At 38.1% G+C, this 6,098-nt stretch overlaps 1 long non-coding RNA gene across 1 annotated transcript; it reads right to left on the bottom strand.

Moving 5' to 3' along the window:
- Positions 1–3,747: 3,747 nt before the first annotated feature.
- LOC309798032 lies at positions 3,748–4,705 on the bottom strand. Its single transcript, XR_014292920.1, has 4 exons — positions 4,577–4,705; positions 4,412–4,456; positions 4,010–4,257; positions 3,748–3,871 (listed from the first exon to the last, which is right to left on the bottom strand). It is a non-coding gene; the product is annotated as an uncharacterized lncRNA (long non-coding RNA).
- Positions 4,706–6,098: the final 1,393 nt, after the last annotated feature.

Here is a 6,098-nt window from a genome sequence, read left to right as displayed (position 1 = left end):
GGGTCATGATTTTTGGAATCGACAAGCCATACATGTTAATTTCTTCTTGGTGTTTAGAAAGGAATTCGAAAATGGCTTGCATTGCGGAGTCATTTGTTACGTTCGTATAAGGGTCGGTAACATCGAACGACTCCATGACGTTAGCGAGAATAAATAGAGGGCTTCAGAATTTGATAACATGTCCCGCGTATAGAAAAAAATTTCTTTATTGGATGGATTTCATGGGTTTTAAAAATGAAAAAATATTATGCAATTAAGATCAAAGAAGTCGTATTTCCTCTGAAAATCTTTTTTCCAGCTTATGCAGTTCATAGCTGTATTTCTCATATCCTAGCGTTCCATGCGATAAATATGATCCATTACACCTTCTGAAAATCAACTATGTTAATTTATTTTCAAAGGACGCCTATTCGGCTTTTTAAAATATGGCCTGTCCTTTGAATATTTCTAAGTACACAACAGAGATTTTCAATGTCAAAACCATTCTTAAATCTGTTTTCAAAAAGCTATTTAATGACTGCTTGCAAAATGTCTGGGGATCAAAACGGAATGCGGAAAAAAAAACCACGAAAAAAATGAGCATTGATACAATGCCGATAGTCGTCAATGTGTTAAATCACATCGTTATTTTTGAGTAAAAACATAAACATAAAGCAACGCTTAGAACTGGAAATGGCCACAAGATATGGACAAGGAAGACTTTACTTACACTCTGCACGAAGTTGGTTGTAAAGGTTTTCGTCCCGGAGATATGAGTCTTCACGTCGAAGAAGGTCGAGTATCAGAAGTTGATAACAACGAAAATAATTGGTGCTGCCATCTAAAAACTATTTGATGAGTTGTACAGAGACTTAACGTTATAATTGAATAATCATTCGTTATTTTCGAGACAGTAAAAAGTAAAAATGCATTCTAAGTGAGTGCCTCGTGAATTCAACGGATATCTGTGAGATAATCGTCAAGATGTCTGTTAAGCATTTGTTTTACGCAACAAAACCGATCTAATTTCTAATGATATTGTGATGTAGATGAAAAGCAGACTCTATACGATAACACACGACGTTCAGCACGTAGAACTGAATGAGACGACACTTCTAAGCACTTTGAAGACGTAGAATTTCTATCAAAAAATCGTTATGATCGTATCGTATCACATCGTAGGAAACAAGTGCTATGCATGTTCAACCTGGTCAATTAAATTCTAAAACAGGCGACAGTGCCGAAATGTTCGCCACAAAGAAAAATCATAAGAATCTGGCGTAATCTTACCAATAAACTAAGATCGCTGTTATCAACAGAGATTAAAGGAATAACGCTGTTTAAAAATAGTTTGTAATGCCCTCGTAGGTTTCATTTGATTTCTCAGATAAAAGATAGATAGTTATGATTGACAAAAATATGCACTAGATGGCATAAAAAATAGTTTCGACGATTTTTAAGTGTTTAAATTTTAAAGCAAAATACAGACTACTTTTTTCATTCTATTAAATTTACGTCCGATCTTTCAACATGTTTGATTGTGACACGTATTTTTGCTGGAACAAATATTCAACGGAACACCACTGCACATGGACGATCGCTTTCCATCCCTGGATGAAATTACTATTCATCATATCAGACCGTTCCACCAAACATTCACTCATACATGAAAAATGTTTTGCGAGATATTTCTATCGAAATATCATATTGAGACATAGAGTGTGCTACAATTCGAAGCGATAGTCAAATAATTTCCGCAATATTACTATTCATTGCCTTAGAAAACGCATGAAAACATAGTGATGAAACACAAAATATAACCAAATTAAAAGTAACTCGAAATTTTTTGTGTAAATAAACTGTGGACATATCATTCTTCATAAACGGAATCAATAAAATCACATACTCGATAAACGTTTCAGAGCCAGCCGTAATATTTCGAAGACAATTTTTTTTCGAATTCATTTGAAAGAGATAAAAGTACTAGGGTGAATTCAACTCCATGACGATTAATGCCAGAAAAGAGCTGAAACATTTGAACATGAAATAATCCATGACGCATAGAGGAATACGCTATTCGTAATTCTCGTTCAAATTTGGATATTCTGTTTCAGCATCTCACGTAATACTAAATTTATTTTCACACTATTGACTATAAAGAAAATTGAATTTTTTCGTGCGATTAACCATATGATTCTCAACGCCCTTTGCTAAGAATAATGGGCTTGCTATTTTATCCTTACAAAGAATATACAACATAAACACGGATGCATCGATGATCCCAATTGTTGGCATATGTGAATGTAAAGTAGAAAACAGATTCAGAGCTAGCATAGTGGCAGTAGGGCCGTTCATTAGAGCGGTTAAAAACAAAAGGCAATGGTTCGATCCTATCCTGGGCTAACCAAGCCTCCCATCCGTCTGAAGTCAGGAAATTGGTACTAGACTTGTCATAGACCCGCTAGTTCCCTCCAGTCTACAAAAACTGGCAACTGTCTTTGGTGGAGAAGTCGAAACTCCGTAGCATGCTTGTCTCAGGAATGGAGAATGAATCGTCTCGACTAGCCTTAAACGACGTTCATATATGAGACTGAAACTCTTCAAACAGCTGCCGAACCCATATGCGAAAATCCAAAGACCTTCGTGGATGATGGATACGAGAAAAGGAAGAAAATGCAAGAATTGCTGGAAACCACACAAATGTGATACATCTGTGATGTCGGGCCATGCAAGCGAAGGAAAAAATTATTGCGGACTTATCGCCACTCCTAATAAGCAGTTAAAGATGAGAACAGTTAAAAATGAAATTTAACATCATTATAAATTGACCAGCGTCAGCTTAGCTTGGGTTCAATGCCGATTTGGGCATCCAAGATCATCCCGATAACGGATGAGTGCTGATAGCGTTGATAGAAGCAAAATAAAACGCGCTGAGAGAAAGGCAAAGCGAGGGGCACGGATGGTGTAATTGACAACTGGTGAACCCCTGGAAAGGGCAATCATCTGGTTGGAAGTTTGCATCGCCCCCAAGTTTTGCAAATTAGCGTCTTAGCGGTTATATTTCGATTTATAATAGCACTGCAGACTAAGAAAAAATAGGCAGTTAAAAATGAAATTTAACTCCTAATAGTTTCTCAAATTATGCACTCTAACTAGACATCAATTATTTCACCAGAATTAGAGAAAAAACATAAAGGACATAAAATAATTACAAGAAGCAAGAAATCCGATTCTGTGAAGGCGTGAATATTATACATTTGCCATTTTGCGTGGTGGAAAACAAAGCCATCACGTGAAAAATGACACTACGGTACTAAAAAATTAGAGAATAAAGATATGTTGCCGCACCAAATTAACCTAATTGCATTTGTTCGCCTGAATTTGACCTAGTAGGGACATGGAGAGAGATAGTGTCACTGAAACGATAGTGATACGACTGACAGGCGATTTTTTCGACAGAGAGAAACAGCTGTCCACAAATAATCAGTATAGGTGGCCCTACTGGAGAGGGCTCTAGTTGACATGTGCAAAAAGAAAAGGAAAGTTGGTAAAAGCTGGTAATATGCCAGAACTTGAAAAGCGAACAATTCAAAGTTCAAGACCATCCGAGGGCTGTGAAAACATTTATTTCACAACGCACAATTTTTTTAACGCACCAGCCTACTCTGTCAAATGTGCAACCTATACCAGAAATGTTCACGGTTTTATTCCTACGTACAATCAAGAACTCCTTGACAGCACATTGCATTTTCATAAACAAACAACAACACAAAGAAAAATCAACGGAAAAATAATACGTGTGTCGTGAATTCGTTGACTAAAATCATGAGTGCGTTTGTAGAAGAAGTGGACTAATCGTTCGCTGATCATTCCAACACTGAACCACCTATACCTATAAAAACCAATAGTTGAGGAATAAAACTCACACGAATTTATAAAGGAGATTCATTGCGAAATAAACTAAAAAAAACCTAAAATCAATCACATAAATATCGAATTGGGTGGTAACCTGAGAACGTAACCCGCTTACTCATCTGTGTCCCAGCTCAGCTTCCGAAGACGTCGCACGAGTGCAGTCTTTGTTATGCGTGGTTTCTTCAATACGGCTGAAGTGCTAGCCCATGTTTCACCTGCACAGCATAGAGGTGGAAGAACTCTTGTTGTGTTAAATAAGTGAGAACATAGATCGGCATCATAATTTTGATCAATTTGCTCTTTCAGAGGCCATACCGCGCCCATGATTATCGCTGTCTTCTATTTTCTTTGTCACCCAATAATCTACAATAATGCTTTACGAACATAGTAAACCAGAATTTATTCAAAATAAAGGAAAAACAGTATCAGAAAGATAAATTTAGAGAAAACATCATCGTGTGGACCTGCACAGCACCATTCTTCTAAAAAACTATAAAAACCAAACTATAAACGCAACCTCTTTTGTTTTTGTTTCCTTCTCGATTTCGCAAAACGTTCCTGCCTGAAATCCGGTTCAATTTTCAGGCTGCGTAAAACTCTTCAGTGACGGCGAAGTTGCTAACGTTTTTACCAGCATTGAATGTAATAAAAGTTAACGTATGTATACATGAAAAACGGTTACCATAAGGTATTTCAAATGCGATAGTGCTTAGTTACAAAAAGACGAATATAAGAAGCTTTGCAGAATACTTCTTAATTTTTCTTCTTTGAACAAACACGAGGTTTGTAAGCAATTTTATTATTGGGCTGACGTTTCGGCCGTATCGCCTTCTTCAGAGCCTGGAAAGGTCGATTGACAACGATCTACCAAGCCAAACACGCCAACAACTTAAACAGAGAAACTCAAAAACCAAGTTCCAACCACATAAACAACGTCAAATACTCACCACTTCTCTGCCTCCGACCAACCGTTTGGTTGTGTCTGCGGAAGAGGAGTGAGGTATACTTCCTTCCGGAGTGCCCCTTTATCAGACTAGAAGATCAGTCTTATATACTGTGCGAGATCACGTGTGATTAGGAGGCACTCTTCCTTGCGGTTCATGTTTGGGTTCTTGAAATTAGTCCAAAACGCCTCATGAACCCTGCGCGCCGACATGCTAGCTTTCTGCGCGAGAATATTAACCTTAACATCAAAATCCTGTCCGTTGTGTCCTTGTGTCCTATGCGTGCCTAGTGGAGTGTTCGCCTTGCTTTTAAATTAACCATCTAGGTGTTCTTTTATGCGGACACAAAGAGGTATTCCCGTTTCGCCAATATATTCGTCCCCGCAAATTTTGCAAGAAATCAGGTACACTGTACCCGAGATCATGCAATCACCGTCTCTGACCTGAGGGCAAATCGTACATTTATGCGTTGTACATAGACGGTCGTACAAGCGGTTTCGAATCAATTGGCGACGTAGATTATTCGGTGTTATTTCTATAACTACCACTGATTTCTCTAAGCCCACCCTTCTTAAGCATCTTTTTATAGCTATGCTTAATTCGTTCGAAATGAAGGGTATTTGCAACGGAATTTTATTATCGCTAGACCCATCGTTAGAGCTCATCGCCTTTCCTCTAAACTTATACCGAGAAGCTACGATATTGTAACCGTTGGAAATGGCTATTTTCCGTGCCAAGTCGAGTGAATCTTCTCTCTGTTCTCCTCCCGTACACACACCGGAGGCCGTACGAAACATGTCTCTTGTAGTGCTCTTTTTGTGTGTGAAGGATGAGATGAGAGATAATGAACTAGTATGTTTTTATTACTTGGCTTACGGTACCACTTCGTAGCATAGCTGTTATGATGTAAGCTAACCTGAACGTTTAAAAATGGAAGCCAGCCCTCTTTAGGTGTCTCTCGGGTGAACTTAATGTACTCTGACTGTTCATTTAACAATTCAAAAGATTTGTTCATCTCCTCTTGTGTGGAGAAGATGACAAAACAATCATCAATATATCTACAGTAGAGTATCGGCCCAAGATTAATTACCGGGGCTTCTATTTTAGACATAGACGCAATAGCGAGACTAGGTGCCAGTCGCTGTCCCATTGCCAACCCTCTCTTTTGTGGGCAATATTTACCGGATCATCTAAAGATTGACCAGTTCAAACACTATTTTAAGAGGGTCATGATCTGCTCAATCGACAAGCCATACATGT

Source organism: Mesoplodon mirus (genome assembly GCF_964341445.2).
Source record: "Mesoplodon mirus genome assembly, contig: HAP1_SCAFFOLD_1438, whole genome shotgun sequence".
Classification (NCBI taxonomy): domain Eukaryota; kingdom Metazoa; phylum Chordata; class Mammalia; order Artiodactyla; family Ziphiidae; genus Mesoplodon; species Mesoplodon mirus.
This window is presented reverse-complemented; position numbering and strand designations above follow the sequence as displayed.